This window comes from Rhineura floridana, chromosome 14 (genome assembly GCF_030035675.1).
Source record: "Rhineura floridana isolate rRhiFlo1 chromosome 14, rRhiFlo1.hap2, whole genome shotgun sequence".
Lineage (NCBI taxonomy): Eukaryota > Metazoa > Chordata > Lepidosauria > Squamata > Rhineuridae > Rhineura > Rhineura floridana.
Window position 1 is genome coordinate 22,778,038 of NC_084493.1, and position 18,556 is coordinate 22,796,593.

Below are 18,556 nucleotides of genomic sequence, written 5' to 3' on the forward strand. Positions count from 1 at the left end.
GGCTACCAGGTTGGCAAAGGGGCTTGTGGCAAGAAAAATGGGAATAGGGTTGTAGCCTAAATATGTTTGCTCTGAAGAAAGTCCTCTTGTGATTTTGATGGAGTTTACTTTAGCTTACATTAACAAAGCTTTGGAGAGTGCAGCCTTGTTTAAATTAATGATTCAGTTATAATGTGTCAGTAGGGATGGGCGAGAATTTCAATTCAGTTCTCATTTCAAGCCAGATCTATCAAATCTGCACTTTCCGAAACAATATGAGAACCAAACCACAGCCATCATTTGACATTTGCAGTTGTTTGAATTTTCTGATGCAGTTCACCATCCAAACAATGTTTACAAAAATGCATATATTAGGGGAAAGTGTGCATTAACATGAATATATGAGTGAAAATAACATGCAAAAATTCATTATATACTCAGAAATGGCTTGCAAAAATGTGTGGGTTGGTCAAAACTACCTAAAAATGTATTTATTAGGAGAAATTTGCACTAAAATGCTAGAGAATTTTCAAGAGGATTTATTTTTTAAAAATTGCAAATTGCTGCAGAAATGTGGAGAACTGAATTTAAGATTGGAGAAATGAGAAACAGAACACCTAAATTGAAAGGTCTTTCCATCCCTAAATGTCTGTCTGAAAATATCCTCTCCTTCAAGTAACTATGGGGTGCTGCAATAATGCAGAGGTGAGATACTTGGGGGGGCACCTATCCCCCCCTCCTCCACATTTCTGGTGCTGCCTATAAGCACAAAGAGATTGCATTAAGTTAGCCTTTCCCAACTAGTGGGCCACCAGATGTTGTTGGACCACAACTCCCATCAGCCTCAGCCAGCATTGCCAATGGCCAGGAAAGATGGGAATTATAATAATAATAATAATAATTTAATTTTTGTGTCGCCTATCTGGCCGAAGTCACTCTAGGCGACGTACACAATTAAATTCCAGTAAAATTACAATTTAAAATACAGACCAAATACAATACAGCATCATAAAACAGTGTATAAACAACGGGCATTCAGTAATATTGATAAAGATTAGCCTACCCCGGAGGTCCCGAAAGCCTGTTCAAAAAGCCAAGTTTTTAATGCTCGGCGAAATGCATCCAGGGAGGGGGCATGTCGAAGATCGAATGGGAGGGAGTTCCAGAGAGTGGGGGCCGCCACTGAGAATGCCCTCTCCCTAGTTCCCACCAACCTAGCTGTTTTCGTTGGTGGGACTGAGAGAAGGCCCTGCGTGGCTGATCTGGTCAGGTGGCTTAATTGGTGGTACTGGAGGTGTTCCTTCAGGTAAACTGGGCCGAGACCGTATAGGGATTTAAAGGTTAATACCAACACCTTGAATTGGGCCCAGAAAACAATTGTGGTCCAACAACATCTGGTGGCCCACTAGTTGGGAAATGTTGCATTAAGTGGATCACTGGGGTTGGGGGCAATGAAGGAGGCATTAATTGGGTTTACCTTAGGAACACAGGAAGTTGCCTGATTACTGAATCAGACCTTTGGTCCATCTAGCTCCGTACCATCTCCCATGACTGCCAGTGGCTCTCCAGGGTTTCAAGCAGGGGTCTCTTCCATTCCTTCCTGCAGATGCCCAGGATTGAACTTGGGGTCTTCCGCATGCAAAGCACAATGCTCTACCACTGAGTTACGGTCCTTCCCTTCATTGCAAAAACTTGTTGTGGGTCAAAACCTATCAAAAACAGCCCTTCCCAGGCAGTAGCATAGTGGCAAATTCAGAAGTGCAAGGTCTGGTCATGACAGTCATGCCATGGCCCCTCATAGCCATGCCCCCTTTCCCCCTTTCTTTCGTCTCCCTTGCTCTTCACGACATCTTGCGAGTCCACACTCCACTACAACAGACGTCTCTAGCAGCCAATCTGCATAAAAGGGGCTGCTGTGTGTTATTTATTTATTTAAAATATTTCTATCCCGCCCTTCTACCCTTTAATAGGGCACTCAGGGCGGCTTACAAAAATAAAATCAAACATGTACATAATAAAATTGTAAACGGTAAAATCACAAAAACATTAAACTAAATTTAAAATACATAAAATACAACACACACACACACACACATATATACACTAAAGGGACTACAGAGGTAAAATTTAATGCAGAAGGCATAAAGAATCTTCTCAGCAGCTGACTCACCTCCTTTCATTCCTGTTGGCTCCAATCAGCACAAAAGGACAAGGACTCTTCTCAGGGGCTAACATGCTCCCTTTCCATGCTGAATAGCTGGTACATAGGGACCTGGCTGAGACCCTGATCCCCAAAAAACTAATGGGTCTATGACACCCCCCATGGCCTTGGACAACTAGACCCCTGATCCCAGGTTTGCAATGTGAAAAGAATTACAGTGGCCTATACTGCAGGATTGCTGTTCTCTCCCACCCAGCCTTCAATACAAGAATAACAATGCTTGGGAGTAGAATTGAATTTATGACACATTTTTATTTTTAATCATGTTTTTGCCACACTATAATGATCTGATTTTGAACAAGCATATGCAAGTCTTTGTTTCTATCCTTTTGGGAGGGCAGGGTGGTAGAAGGATTGTTGCCAAATCAGTGCAACAGGAGAGTCCTGGATCTCTCCTATGAACCGCTACAAAAAAGTAACCAGGAAATGTGATGTGCAGACAAAGACACTGGTAGCTTAGTACTGTCTTGTGCCTATAGAGTTAGACCTTTGCCTGGCATGATCTCACAAAGAAAGATTCCTCCCTGTTGAGGTTCTCATTGGCTGGATTGTGTTTCCCCTCTTTGCCTGTTGGCATAGCAGAACTGAAATAGGCTCCAGGACAGCCCCTACTGCATGGATAGCTCATTGCCCTACTAAAGTACATGGGTCTCCATAAGTTGTAATCAACTTGAAAGCACATAGCAACAAATTCAAATACAGCATTTCTCAAAGCCCACATAGAGCTGTAATTCTGAGAGTGAACAAACAATCCCTCTTCCCTGGGAATTCTGATTCTGTGAGGAGAATGGGGTCTCTTAACAACTCTCAGTCAGCAACCTTAACAAAAGAAAGTTCCCAGGAATCTTTGGGGGAAGGTTTGAAGGGGCAGAATACTGTTTTAAATGTATCTCACAGATGAAGACAGAGACAATTCTGGGGTGATAGTGTGATAGCAGGCTTCCAGAGAACCCGTTTATTGAGCATTCAGCCTGATTTGTTTGCACACAGTTTGCAAGGAGGTTAGGCAACCTCTGCTCTCTATTGAGCTTTCCTTCTGATTTGTTTGCAGGAAGCTTAAACAACACTGCATCAAGCATCATCCCACACTTTCTAGTGCATTTTCCCATCACTGTCCTTATCCAAAAAGTCTGGGGGGAGGAAGGGGGAGAACAGGTGAGTAGCTTCAGAGCAAATTTAATTGCACAACCAGAATTTACTGGTATGTGATTGAATACCACCCCAAAATAGCGACAGTCTGGAAGCGTCCATAGCATCACATTACCCTTTATAAAATAGACGTTTTATGAGAGGGTGGTATATAAATGCTTTTATAAAACAAAAATAAATGTGTTTTTATAAGAATGTATTTTTTCTCTTCAGTAAGTTGTAAGTCAATTGGAGACCTTTTGGGGTAACAACTTCTAATAATAATAGGTTATACATAAGTTTTCTAAAAACCTTTATTCCAGTCTTGGATTTGAATTGATTTTATGTATGAGTTGTTTCAATATTTTATATTTATGGGCTCCTACTGTGAGGAAAAGTAGGATAGAAATAAAAAAAATTTCTACAGGCAATTGTCTTAAATGTGTGTGTGTGTGTGTGTGTGTGTGTGTGTATATGTGTGTGCATGTATATGTGTGTGTGTGTGTGTGTGTATATATATATGTACACACACAGACATGTAATTTTGATTAACAAAACAGAGGTTTTTATTGTAATACCAAAACATTTCGGCTTCCGCCTTCATCAGCTGCTAACATACAGTTGCTGTTACCAAGGTGGCAATTATAGAGCTTTGAGGATGGAATGCTCAGAGGGGCTTCATTTGCAAAACTGTCCTCCAGGTTCAGGCCATGTGGTGCCAATGTGTCCAGAGAATATATCCAAAAGTTCTCCCTTTTACTCAATGCTGCTGGACCTGTTGGCATCACTATAGTTGTTATAGAAAAGTCCAACAGGCTGTGACCCTCAATGTTGAAATGTTTTGCAACTGGTTGCTCCACTTTTTTTGTTAAGATTGCCGATTTGTGGTTTCTGAAGCGTGTGCGTAGGTCAGTTGTGTTTTTTCCTACTTATTGGATATGACATCCTGGTCTTTGTGCTAGCCAAGGCTGATGAGAGTTATGTCCAAAACAGCTGTGCTGTCTGAGGCTTATGGGTGCTGTAGTTCAAAAAAAAAATAAAACTGGTTCTGAAAGCTGATCTATACAGTTATCAGGGTGGGATAATGCAGCATTTAAAAAACCCTGCAGTCTGTCAATGAATAAGCAAAATAGGGATTGCATTATTAGGATGGGGCCTACATGAGGAATATACTCTCAGAATAAATGCACTACAAAAGAAATGGCAAAGTACCAAATCAAGAAATGCCCATAAAATAAATGGTAAACTATCAGATCAAGAAATGCAAAGGAAGAAGGGGGCACAGCTCGGTGGCAGACCGTCTGCTTTGCATGCACAAAGCCCCAGGTTAAATCCCAGGCATCCAGGTAGGGCTAGGAGAGACTCCTGCCTGAAACCCTGCAGAGCCGCTGCTAGTCAGTGTAGATAACACTGAGCTGGATGGACCAATGGTCTGATTCAGTATAAGGTGGCTTCCTGTGTCTCTAAATCAAGGGGTGGGTTTGAGCCAATAAAATGATAAAGCATTCATAAAGCATTAGGGAATGGCACAAGTCAGGATCATTCAGACCATGGTATTCCCGATCTCTATGTATGGATGTGAAAGTTGGACAGTGAAAAAAGTGGGTAAGAGAAAAATTAACTCATTTGAAATGTGGTGTTGGAGGAGAGCCTTGCGCATACCATGGACTGCGAAAAAGACAAATAATTGGGTGTTAGAACAAATTGAACCAGAAGTATCACTAGAAGCTAAAATGATGAAACTGAGGTTATCATACTTTGGACACATAATGAGAAGACCTGATTCACTAGAACAGACAATAATGCTGAGAAAAACAGTAGGGAGTAGAAAAAGAGGAAGACCAAACGAGATGGGTGGATTCCATAAAGGAAGCCACAAACCTGAACTTTCAAGTTGTGAATGGGGTTGTTCATGACAGATGCTCTTGGAGGTCACTGATTCATGGGGTCACCATAAGTCGTAGTTGACTTGAAGGCACATAACAAGACTAGAGATGGGTGAGAATTTCGATTCAGTTTGCATTTCAAGCCTAATCTTTCAAGTTGCAATTTCTGAAACAATATGAGAACAGACACACAGCCATTTGTTCACCGCCCTGAGAGCTATTTCGCTAAGGGCGGTATATAAATTGTAATAATAAATAAATAAATAAATAAATAAATAAATCCTTCAAAATTCACACTTAACTCGAATTTTGCAGTGCAGTTCACCATTGAATGAAAGTTTATTCGACCATATGGTCAACAACAACATATGAAAATAGTTAAATATACAGTTGTACATTGATAACAATTTTAGTACAATCCGTGAACTAATTTTTTTTAAAATACAAATCAATTAAAAGAATACAAGGGTGAGTTGTATTTCGTAATATTGTTAATCCTATAAAATCTTATATTCAACATAGGAGAGCTTTTTAAAATATTGGATCTAAGTTTTTGAACAGCAGCACTATATTTTGCAACTTGAATTGTTATGTTGGGGAATGTATCGTCTAGAAGATAATGCAGCCAAAGATGTTCAGATTTATGTTGAAAAGTGGACAAAAGAGGAGTTATCAGTTGATGCCTTAAGGAGTTATAAAAGGGACAATAAAAAAGTACATGTATATTATTTTCAACTGCATCTTCCCCACAAGGACATACTCGATTTTTATATGGAGTTTTGGCAAACCTACCCTCCATGACAGCCGAAGGTAAAACATCCAATCTAATCTGGGAAAAAGCTTTATGATATTTGGAAATTTCTAGATTTAATAAATATGGCATTGGGGTGAAGAACTTGGAATTATGTCTTTGGTTTTTAATTAGTAGTAGATGTTGTTGGTGGTCAATATCTTTCAGGCGTTGACCTATATTACTTATAGCTGCTTGGAATCCCATGGTGAAAATAAGTTGAGGTGAGAAGCCTATCGTTGTAAGTTTATCTACCACGAGATCCGCCCATAAGGATTTAAAGTTGTCATTTAGTATGTCTGGGGAAAAACCGGTAGGATTAAGGTTAAGTCTTAGCCAGAGATTAATTCTTGAGAGCCATATTCTGGTTTCTATTGATTGTACTCCAGCTTCCAATCTAAGAATATTGTTGGGAACGCATGTTGGGATTGCCATTATGGATCTCAAGAAAATGGTCTGAATAGTTTCAAACTCTTTGAAGTTGAGATTTTTGTTTGCCTGAGATCCATAGATTAATTGTGCTATTATTTTAGCGTTGAAGATTTTAATGGCCGGAAGAAAAGATTGTCCGCCAGTAGAGAAATAGAAAGCAAGTAGTGCTTTCATCATTCTCTCGGCATTAGAAATCATGAGTTTGTTGTGCATGTGACAATTACCTGACGCTTGTATGACATACCCCAAATATTTAAAGGAGCTAACTTGTTCGATTTCATTTCCCTGTATTCGCCAGTGATGATCGTTTTTTTTCCTGGTGAAAGCAATAATTTTGGTCTTTTGGTAGTTTATCGTCAGTGACTCCGTATGGCAATAAGTTGCTAATTTAGCAAGAAGTCGCTTTAGATCGATTGGAGTTCTCGATATTAAAGCAATATCATCTGCGTATAAAAGGATGTTTCTCGATTTCTTAGCTAATATAGGAGGGTGTGTAGCTGTTGTTGAAAGACTATGTACAATATCGTTAATATATATATTAAACAATACTGGCGCTAGCACACATCCCTGTTTTACCCCTTTAAATGTTGGAACAGGGTTAGTTAAATATCCATTATTGTTGCATCTCATTTGCATATAAGTATTGTTATAGAGACCCTGTATTAAGATAATAAGAAGATTATCCATGCCTAGATGGTTTAATTTTGACCAAAGACGGGGGCGGGATATTGAATCGAATGCCGCCCTCAGGTCCACAAATGCCGCATAAAGAGTTCCTCCTTTTCTAGCTGCATATTTATCAATTAAATGTTGGAGCACAAGTATGTGATCGAAAGTGCAGTTCACCAGCCAACCAATGTTTACAAAAATGAGTATGTTAGGGGAAAGTGTGCATAAGAATGAATATATGTGTGAAAATAACATGCAAATTGCATCATATGACAGGAAATGTGTGCATTAGTCAAAACTGCCTACAAAAATGCATTTATTAATGGCAATTCTCACTAAAAGGCTGGAGACTTTTCATGTGGAATTTTTTAAAAAACGAAATCGCTAATTGCTGCGGAAACCTGGAGAACTAAATTTAAGATTGAAAACAAAACATGAGAAACTGAGAGAACAGAGTTGGGCAGATTTTCCCCATGCCTAATGAATACCCAACCCACTATCCACTGCTCTGTTGCACAGCTCGCGGGGCTGTCCCAAACCAACCCGGAAGCCAGGGGGGCTCGCGCTCCTCCCTCTGTGCTCGCTCCAGCGACTTCCTCCCGAGGTCTCCCAGCCGCGGGACTCCGCAGACCGAGCGCCGCGCGCGGGAAGAACTCTAATCCCAACGTGGGGCGGGGGCAGGAAGGGCAGACGCCCCGAAGAGGAGACGAAGAAGACGGTCCCGATGCAGCTCTGAGACCCGCCCTGGGCTCCGGGCGCTGGGGAAAAAAAGGAAGAAGGGCAGAGGACGAGAAGCCCGCAAACTTCTTTTGTCTTGCGGCGGGAGTGCGCTGTTTGGCTCCCGGCGCTGCTCGGGAGGACGGAGGAGCCGCGAGCCGCTTTGTCCTTGGCAGAGTAAGTGCCTGCTTGGCTGAATGGGTGGAAGAGGAAGAGCGGCAGGCAGGCAAACCCTGCTTGAATTTGCACAACCGATCTGGGAGCTCCCTGCCTTAAAAAATGTCTTTTGACGAGTTGCGGACTTATATAGCTACTATTAATTTAATTTTTTCCCATTATGATTATTATTTGTTAAATTTCTATCCCGCCCTTCCTCCCAGGAATCCAGTGCAGCGGACAAACGCCAGCGCGCGTGCACACACGCACACACAAACACAGACACAAGCTATAAATATATTAAAAGCAAATCATCTTTTTTAAAAAAGCTTTCTTTAAAAAAAAGGCTTAAAAAGTCTTTAAAACAATTCCAACACAGATGACGACTGGTTTACTTAAAAGGCTTGTTGAAAGAGGAAGATTTGCAGCAGGCACTGAAAAGACAACAGAGAAGGGTGCCATTATTATTGTTATATTAAATTTATATCTCACCTTTCCTCCCGGAATTACTTTAAAAGTATGCAAATACATTTGAGTGTCTTATGTTTTTAAAAAGCATAGGGCTGCATTCAACTATGTTTTACTCAGAATAGACCTATTAAACTTAACCTAACTTAGGCATGTCTGCTAACTTTAATGGGTCTACTCTGAGTAGGGCTAGCATTCAGTACCACCCATGCTTTTTGATACATAATTTTATTTGTATTTATTTTTACATTTATATCCCATTTTTCCTCCAAGGTGTATAAGGGGGTGTACAACCATGGTTCTCCCCCTCGCCCTGCTCAGAGTAGTTCCACTGAAGTTAATGGATGACATGAATCATAGAATCATAGAGTTGGAATCATAGAGTTGTAGGCCATCGAGTCCAACCCCCTGCTCACAGCAGGAAATCCACAGCTAGAGCATCTCCCGCAGATAGCTGTCCAGCCTCTGCTTGAAGACATCCAGGGAAGGGGATCCCACCACCTCCCTAGGCAGTCGGTTCCATTGCCCTTATGACTAACAGGCGGATTCATTTCAATGGGCCTGCTCTGAGTAGAACTTAGGTGGATCCAACCCAAATTAAATGCTGCTTGCTAGCGCCTTGGATACTCTTGAAAAGAAAAAAAAATCAAAGCCAGGATTTACAATTATTTTAAATAAACAACTTTGATTTTTCCTCCTTTTTGAATCTGCAACAGCACAAAACCCTCACCCTTCCTTGCCGCCCACTTTTATATATCTTCTCACCAACAGATGGAAATGGTCACTTGTCCAAAAACTGGCTTTGAATGATAGCCAAAGCCCATACTTCAGACTACAACTCTGTGCTTGCGTAATTTGGGATTAAGCTCCATTGGGCACAGTGGGACCTGCTTTGGAGAAAAATGGTGCAGGGTTGTACTACAGCAGGGCCCCACTCATATGGCGGGTTACGTTCCGGACCCCTGCTGTAAAGCAAACACTGCTGTAAAGCGGAACCCATTGAATAGAATGGTTTACAATGCTCGAAAACTGCAGTAAAAGCAGAACAAGCGCCGTATGAGTGGGGCTTTAGTCTAATTGAGACCGCTGTATTAGTGAAGCGCTGTAAAGCGGGGCCCTACTGTACAAGGCACTTGTGGTTTGCCAGGTGCATGTTGTATCTGTATTATTGCCCCCTTCACTTTGTAAGGGATCTAGAAAGAGGTACCCTGCTCCCTTGCCAGCATTGCTGCTCTAATCAATTAGTTTTTTTTAAAAAAAATACCTGGTTTGGCCAAAAAGAATTGGTGAGAATACTGCTTAAAGGATGGATTTGGTTTCTTCAGCTTTTAATTTAAACTAGAGCACTTCTGGAGACCTATTTATTGAGCATTCCTGCTGATTTGTTTGTGGGGAGGTTAGATGACACTGCGTCAAACAAACATTATCCCACACTTTTCAGTGTATTTCCATCACTTCCCTTACTGCAAAAAGCCCTCCCCTTTTTTGAGGAAGTCTATTGTTGCACAAGCGTGTAAATCCACTTTTATTGTGCAACCTGAATTTGCTGGTGTGTGAATGAATCTCACTCAAAAATATAGCAATCGTCTGAAAGTATCCTACTTTATTGAAAGATTTTTCAGTTGCATCTCTTGGATTTTGTGTGTGTGTGTGTGTGTGGGAATTCCTGTTGTTCTTTGGCCCTTTAAAAACTTAAGTCATTTCTTTTTTGAATGGCCTTTGCCAAGTTTTGCCCAGTTTCCCATGTCTGAGGACCTGAAACAAATATGCCATCACTTCTTGTGGATGACTAATCACATGCTAGATGCTCCTGGTTCCTCTCATCCTTTCCCTAGAAGTTACCGTATATTCCGGCGTATAAGACGACTGGGCGTATAAGACGACCCCCAATTTTTGAGAAGATTTTCCTGGGTTAAAAAGTCATATACGCCGGAATAACAGTGCCCCAACCACAGCCAGAACTCTTCAACCCGCTTGCCCCCATAGCAACCCGCCCCCAGCCGCAACAAAGACCCTGATCCCCGTTTAAAAAGCCAGCGTCCCTCTCCCCTTTCTTCCCTGCGTGGCCAGCGCCCCCTCGCCCCATAGCCCGCGCCGACCTTTGCCCACCAAGAAGTGGATGTCGCTGAGCACCTCGTTCTTGAAGAGGAAGGCGAAGCGCTCCTGCACCGTCGGCTTCGTCGCCTGCCAGTTGTAGGCCGGCTCCCGCGGCGCCAGCAGGCCGGAGGCGGCGGCGGCGGTGGAGGGCGCCGAGGAGGAGGCCGCAGGGGCAGCTGTCGGCAGCGGGTTGCCGCCTCCCGCTGCTGCTGCTGCTGCCGCCGCCCGGTGGTTGTGCGTCAGCGGAGGCGCCGGCGCGGCCTGCGGTGGCAAGAGCAGCAAAAGCGGCCCACCGTTGGCCGCACGAGGAGGAGCAGCCGCCGCCGCCGCGGCCCCGTCGCTCGCCTGAGCAGCCGCGGGCGGAGGAGCAGCAGCAGCGGCGGGAGGCGGCGCAGGCGAGGCTGCCACGGAGGAGAAGGACGCGGGGAGGCTGCTGCTGCCGGCCGCCCGGTGGCTGTGTGTCAGCGGAGGCGCCGGTGCGGCCTGCGGCGGCGAGAACAACGAAAGCGGCCCGCCGTTGGCCGCCCGAGGAGGAGCAGCCACCGCCGCCGCGGCCCCGTCGCTCACCTGAGCAGCCGCGGGCGGAGGAGCAGCAGCAGCGGCGGGAGGCGGCGCAGGCGAGGCTGCCACGGAGGAGAAGGACGCGGGGAGGCTGCTGCTGCTGCTGCCGCCGCCCGGTGGCTGTGTGTCAGCGGAGGCGCCGGCGTGGCCTGCGGCGGCGAGAACAATGAAAGCGGCCCGCCGTTGGCCGCCCGAGGAGGAGCAGCCACCGCCGCCGCGGCCCCGTCGCTCGCCTGAGCAGCCGCAGGCGGAGGAGCAGCAGCGGCGGCGGGAGGCGGCGCAGGCGAGGCCGCCACGGAGAAGGACGCGGGGAGGCTGCTGCTGCTGCTCCCCACCCCGGCCGCCATTTTGCGGCGGAGGAGGCCGCGCAGGAGTTGGCGGGGACGGAAGAGCAATGGGGATTCCCCTCAGGGGAGGGGACGCCGGGCCAGGCTGCAAGCAGGAGAAATACTTTATTCCGGCGTATAAGACGACACCCGGCGTATAAGACGACCCCCAACTTTTGTGAAGATTTTCCTGGGTTAAAAAGTCGTCTTATACGCCGGAATATACGGTACTTTAAAAGCTTCTCTAAAGCTTTGTTTTGAAGTTAAACCCAGTTTCCACACACTCCTACACTGTACACACTTTTTTTTCAACCCTAGCAAAGCATGCAAGTTAAAACTGCAATCCTGCACATCATTGTGTCTCAGTCATTCTTGTAATCATGTTACCTTCAAGTTTTGGAAAGTAGGGCCTCAAGAGTATAGTGATGCTGGGAAGATGTAGATGGTTGCAACAGTGCTGGGAACGTTTAATTGTGGCTCTGGGCTTTCTGCCAGATAAGTGGTGTTCTAGGATGACTGAACCTGTTCCAGTTTGTCTGCATCCTTCTTCAAGTGTGGTGTCCAGAACTGGACGCAGTACTCAAGATGAGGACTAACCAGTGCCGTTGACCCATCTATACACCAAAGCTGGTTGGTTGCTTTGTTGCAAGCTGATAAAAGTTGACTGCATTGCATTGGATCTGTGGACATTAAATTGATTGATTAGCACTCATTTCATTAAAGGTGGGGTGTGTGTGTCCTAGTTTGGATTCATCTCTGAAAAGCTCATGAATGAAAATTATTCCAAATTAGGCCTGTCACCTGATAAAAGAAACGTTAAGCTGCAGTCCTGTCTGCAGCTCCTTGGGAATTAGATTAAACTCAGTGGGACTACTTCTTAGTAGGTGTGCGTAGGATTGTCTTGTAATTGATTTATCCATTGAGTTTGAATTGACCAATTAATTGATTAAATCTGCATAAACCTACATATAACTTAAAATAATTTTGAGGGGAGAGGGAGCAGGGACAAATTCAGAAATGCTAAAATTCTTGCATCATTTGGCAAAAATCAGAAGAAGGGTACTTTGTGTCTGTGCATCTCCTGAAAACAAAAGTTGCTTTAGTAGCTCATTTCGTGGCTTTGTAAGGAGGAAGCGCACAACTTGCAGGGGATTAGATGTGGAGCAGGAGAGGAGAGCCAGAGATGGAGAACGAGGAAGCCATCTTGTTCCTTCTTGTTGCTTAACACTTGTGTAGAGGGAACACGTAATTCAGGCTGGGGGTGGTGGAAGTATTGCTGAGATTGTGGCTGTGTACCCACCAAACATTTTAAGCATTTGACTTCCTCCTAAAGAATCCTGGGGAACTGTAGTTTGTTAAGGCTGCCTGGGAATTGTAGCTGTGTGAGGGATAAACTGCATTTCCCAGGATTCTTGGGAGATGTCATGTGCTTTAAATGTATGTACACAGTCAGGGACTGTGCCCATCATAGGTCCTCCAATCATGGCATGTTTGTGGTATTGAAAGTGGCTCTGGTGATTTTTTCCTGAATTAGAGGGAGAGCTTCCCATCAGAGGAACGAGCCTGTGGGAACCTTGAGCTCAGCAACCTCTGCGCCCTGTCATATTCTTGCATTTTCAAGGCAAAATCAATGAGTTGTTTTTCCAACAGATTGCATCCCAACTGATTTCCCTGAAGGGTTTGAAGCAAAAATAAATAAATAAATAAATCCATTTCTACTTGTGGCTTTGGCTAGAAGCCTCCGGTTATAATTTCTTCCTTCTGTCTGCTAGCTCCCCATGAGGCCAAAACACAGAGATCTCGTTGTGCAGAGGCCTCGATAGATCCATGGGAGAGCGACACAGGCAATTTGCTTTCCATTGACTTATTAAAACTCCAGCTAATATGCACTGGCCTGGAATAATAAGCATAATTGAGGAAGCCCTGCAGAAACAGCTTCAAAGGGATGATGCTGAGCCCCATAGATTGCGTTTGCTGATAGCTAGAGAGGTACAACATCTCTTGGGTCACCTGCGGCTGGTGCATCCAAATGAGTTATGAGTGGAGTTCCTAGGTGCGAGCTTATCTTCCTTTTGGTGGTCTAGATCATGGTGGGGAACTGGTGAATCCTCCTGTTGATGTTGGACTCCAGTTCCCTGGCCTACATGGCCTACAGTCAGGGATGATGGGACTTGTGGACCAGCAATCTGGAGGGTCACAGGTTCCCCATAACTGCTTTAAAATATTTGGCAGAAACTATTAATTTTCTGTCATGATGTATTGGGGCTAAAGTATAGTGGACAGGAAAACATGGAGTTGACATTTGCTGACAGACTGTTGGATGCTGCAGTTGTAAGGCAAGATGCTGTATGATTTTTAATTGTATTTTTATTGCTTCTTATCAGGGCCAGCGCCAAAGGGTGGCCAGGTTGGGCCCTGGCTGAGGGCCCCTGAAGAGCACCTCCTTAGGGTGTGGGGGTGGTGCTCCCCTTCCATGATCCTTGGAAGGGTTGACTCCTGACCCTGCTGCAGATCACAGACAGACCTCCCAGCTCCCCCCCCTGACTGTGCAGGCCCGCAGCACCCGCCTGCTCCACCTACCTCTCCTCCCTTTCTGTGAATGCCCTGTGCACTGGGCACACAGCTGCCATCAACCAAGATGGCAGCAGAGGCTTCCCTAAGGGGTTGATGCCCCTATTACCATCTTGATTGAAGGCAGGCAAGTGCACACATGCAGCATAGTGCACATGCATGCCATCAACAAAGATGACGGTGGGGGTATCTGCCCCTTAGAGAAGCCTCTGCCATCATCCTGGTTGATGGCAGCAACCTGTGCAGCCAGCATGCTGGGCATTCATAGAAAGAGAGAAGAGATAGGTGGAGTGGTCCCGCATGGTCTGTTGGGGGGGGGGGGCTAGGAGCCAGGGGCCCTGGGGCAGGCTGGCACCCAACGGCCCAGTCACATCTGGTGCCAGCCCTGCTTCTTATATATGGTATTTTATTGTAGTACAATTTGAATTCCATAGAATTCCATACAAAGAAATAAAAGAAGCAATCAATATACAATTAAAAATCAATATGAATGTTTAAAGTGATGGATGTGCCTTCTCCTGTCTTTAGCTGCAAATCCATAGACACTCCATGGACCATGTGAATGAAATTCTCAGACTGCTGATGATCTATGGACAGCAGTTTGGGAATCCCTGGTCTATCCTGATTCAGTCCCTGCCTACAGTGGCTCTCCAAGGTTTAGGCAGGGAGGTTTTCTCAGCCCTGCCTGGAGATGCTGGGTATCCAACCAGGGACCTTTTGCAAGCAAAGCATGTGCTGTTCCACTGAGTTAGTATGCCTCTTCCCACAATGGAAACCAGTGATTAAGCTTGTGACACGAGCCTTTTCTCCCCTCCTCTGCCCACGATATTTTGTGGATCTGTTATCCAGGGATTTAAATAGTGCTTTGGGCAATGGGTACACTAATCAAGAGTAATAGCTGCTTTATTCGCATAGGGGAAGCCTGCATGCTACCCACAAATGAATGTAATGAAGTCCCAGTGGGCTCATTTTAAATGAAAAGCTGCCTTTGGAGGCTGCAATTTTGAGAGGAGGAGTTCCAAGGGGAGGAGTGCTTTACCCGTTCCCAGCCGGAGCAGCTGTTTTTCTGCTGTCCTTCCCCCACCTGAGATTCGAGGTGCGGGTTTACTCATCGGACTCATAATGAAGGAATCTTTCTTAATGGAAATCATTCCTGACACGTTTGCAAGTATGGACAACCTTTGGTCACTGAAGTTTTCTGAGCAGCTTGGAGAAGTCCTGAGTCCTTTAACCCTTTCCCTACCAGCTGATTTCCCCCCCGATCAAAGTCTTCACCCGCCCACCCATGCTGTTTTTGTCCTTCTTTAGGGCTCCACGTGTCACCTCCTAGCCTCAGAGTAGCTCTTGAAAACCATGAGGCTATAAATGATCAGACTTGGACAAACCCTTGATGATTCCTTGGAATTTTATAGACTGGACATAATTTCTCTCCCTTTTCTTCTGTTCCCTGCTCCTCCTACCCCAAATTGTCCCTGGGGAGAGATCAAGAATAGGCCTCGAATCACACGTTCCATTTCCTTGTCCGTTCCCATGAGTCTAAGCCAGTGGTTCCCAACCTTTATGAGCATGGGACCCCCTTTATAAGCTGAAAAAAAATTGTGACCCCCTCCCCCCAAGGAGGCAGGCTGGCTGCCAAGAAGGAAGGGGGAAAGCAGCCTTTCTTTGCAGGCTTGCTTCTTTTTGCTTCACAAAACCCCCTCTCCTCTCATTCTAAGTAAGGGCGTTGCCAGTAGCGGCAGTGCAAGGAGACAGGAATCAGTGATAGTAATCCCCTCTTCTTCCTGGTAGCTCCACCCTCAGCCTCCTTTGGCATCTGCCATGTATTTTATAGGCAGATGCCTGCCCTTAGTATGCCTGAAAGATGCTCTGGAGCTTCATCAAAAGGCCTCCCCTCTCGTTTGGAGCAAGGGGGAGGTGGCAGCAGCAGCAGCAGCGGAAAGCAGACAGTGTCGAGGGAGTGAAGACTTTAAAAAAATAATAATAAATAATTCATTTCTTTACTGTTCGCGGCCCCCCTGGGGGTCCCAGCCCCCAGGTTGGGAACCACTGGTCTAAGCCAATTGCCTGCAGCTACTTACATATGGGAACATAAGAAGCTGTCTTATAGAATCATAGAATAGTAGAGCTGGAAGGGGCCTATGAGGCCATCGAGTCCAACCCCCTGCTCAGTGCAGGAATCCAACTTAAAGCATCCCCGACAGGTGGCTGTCCAGCTGCCTCTTGAAGGCCTCCAATGCTGGAGAGCTCACCTCCTCCCTAGGTCATTGGTTCCACTATCGGACCGCTCTTAACAGTTAGGAAGTTTTTTGTGATGTTCAGCCAAAACCTGGCTTCCCATAACTTGAGCCCATTATTCCGTGTTCTGCACTCTGAGATGATCAAGAAGAGATCCTGGCCCTCCTCTGTGTGAACAGCCTTTCAAGTACTTGAAGAGTGCTATCATATCTCCCTTCAATTTTCTCTTCTCAAGGCAGTTTTTTCAGCATCCCATAGAGCTTTGCTTCCAGTCCCCTGATCATCCTTTTTGCCCTCCTCTGAACTTGCTCCAGTTTCTCTGCATCCTTCTTAAAGTGCAATGTCTGGAACTTGATTCAGTACTCAACATGAGGCCTAAACAGTGCCAAATAGAGGAGAACTAGTACTTCACATGATTTGGAAACCTCTGTTAATGCAACCTAAAATAGCATTTGCCTTTTTTGCAGCTACATTGCACTGTTGGCTCATGTTCAGCTTGATCAATAACAATTCCAAGATCCTTCTCACATGTAGCATTGCTGAGCCAAGTATCCCCCAGCATATAACTGCATTTGGTTTCTTTTTCCCATGTGTAGAACTTGCACGTGTCCCTGTTAAATTTTATTCTGTTTTTTTTTTCAGCTGAATGCTCCAGCCTGTCAAGATCATGTTGAATTTTGTTTCTGCCTTCCAGGGTATTAGCTATGTCTCCCATTTTTGTTTCATCTGCAAATTTGTATCATCTCACCTTTTACTGAGTCAGACCATTGATCCATGTAGCTCAGTACTGTCTATGCTGACTGACCTTCTGGCATCTCCCCTGAGCCTGGGAAATTAACCCCTCTTTAAAAGTTTACTCTTGAAAGAGCAGAGGAGATTCCACATTAACATAACCACAGGATTTCCTGTTTGGCTAGGAAACAGACTGCATGAGTCGGAGTCCTGATCTCTTCCCTGCAGGAGGAAATAATCTCCAAACAAGCATCTCAAGTTTTCTCTAATAGTTTAACTTTATTTTAAAATGAAGTGTTTCACAGATTGCAAAACACATGTATTGTGTCCTTTGATAACCTTGAACAGATGCATATTTCCCCCTCCTCTAGTTATAATTTTAATTAACCTATAATTTGTTGGATTTTCTTTGCTTTTCCTCCAAGGAAGATGATGATTTCCGACCCAGCCCTCCATTTTGCTCCTCACAATAGCCCTGTAAGATTGGCTAGGCTATGAAATAGCAGTTGAACCAAGTGAACTTTGTGACCTGAGGGGGGATTTGTATCTGCTCAGTATTGGACCAAACACTCGTCCAGAGGTGGCCAAGGTGGTGATGTTGGGCTCCCAGCTCCCATCAGCTTTGGCCAGCATGGACAACAGTCAGGGATTATGAGAGCTGGAATCCAACAGCATCAGAGCAGTGGTTCCTAACCTTTTCTGGATCATGGGCCCCTTTGAGAATCTCATGAAAGCTGTGGAGCCCCATCCCAGAAAAATGCACATAAATACATAACACAAATTATTTTGCATAGAATTGATTTTATTGCATTGGAAATTGATTTTCCTTTTTTGCACCCAGTTCACGGACCCCTGAAGCCCATCCATGGACCCCTGGGGTCTATGGAGCACAGATTAAGAACCCTTGATCTAGAGGCCCATAGTCTCTCCATCCTTGTTCAGTGCTTTGTGTATGTGTTCTGTCTATAGTTTATACATGTAAGTTGGGAGGGTGCCTTTGCTTGCACATCAGGGATGGGGAACCCCTTTCTGACTTCTTCTGCGTCACATGCCAATGCTGGGTGGAGCCAGAGGCAAAAGTGGGCGGAGCAGGGGATGCAAATTTTACCTTTGTTTGGTAGGCTAGTTTCTACACACATTCATGTACCCCTATCTTATTCTTCATTCAGGCAAGCATGGGGCATGATCAGAGTTCAAGGCTGCATTCCAGCCAGGCAAAAACATAGGGTGTGAAGCAGGGGCAGTGAGGCATGTGGCCTGTGGACAGTTTGGAGGGGCACATTTGACCTGTGGGCTTGAGGTTCCCCACTCTGGATGTACAGGTTTCCATGTGATCAGGAACCCCAGACATTCACAATTCCATATGTGTGAAGGCTTCCTTCGTTCAGGTGACCTGGGGAGAGTTCTCAGGGTCAGATAGAAAGGCCAAAGGGCTGCTGTCGGCCTCTGGGCTTCATGTTCCTCACCGCTGATGTACAGATTTCCATGTGATCAGGAACCTCGATGGCTTGTAGTTCCAGATCGCGTGGAATCCTGTAAGTATGGGTGAGGCTTCCTCTATTCAGACACTTGAATTGTACATGCAGAC

General features: G+C 45.1%; 1 protein-coding gene across 1 annotated transcript in view; it reads left to right on the top strand.

Moving 5' to 3' along the window:
- Positions 1 to 7,655: 7,655 nt before the first annotated feature.
- Positions 7,656 to 18,556, top strand: part of CD276 (CD276 molecule) — a 53,456-nt gene continuing 42,555 nt past the window's right edge. The window contains exon 1 of the mRNA XM_061595354.1: positions 7,656 to 7,999. The gene's annotated coding sequence lies outside the window, so the exon portion shown is untranslated. The remainder of the gene's footprint in view (positions 8,000 to 18,556) is intronic.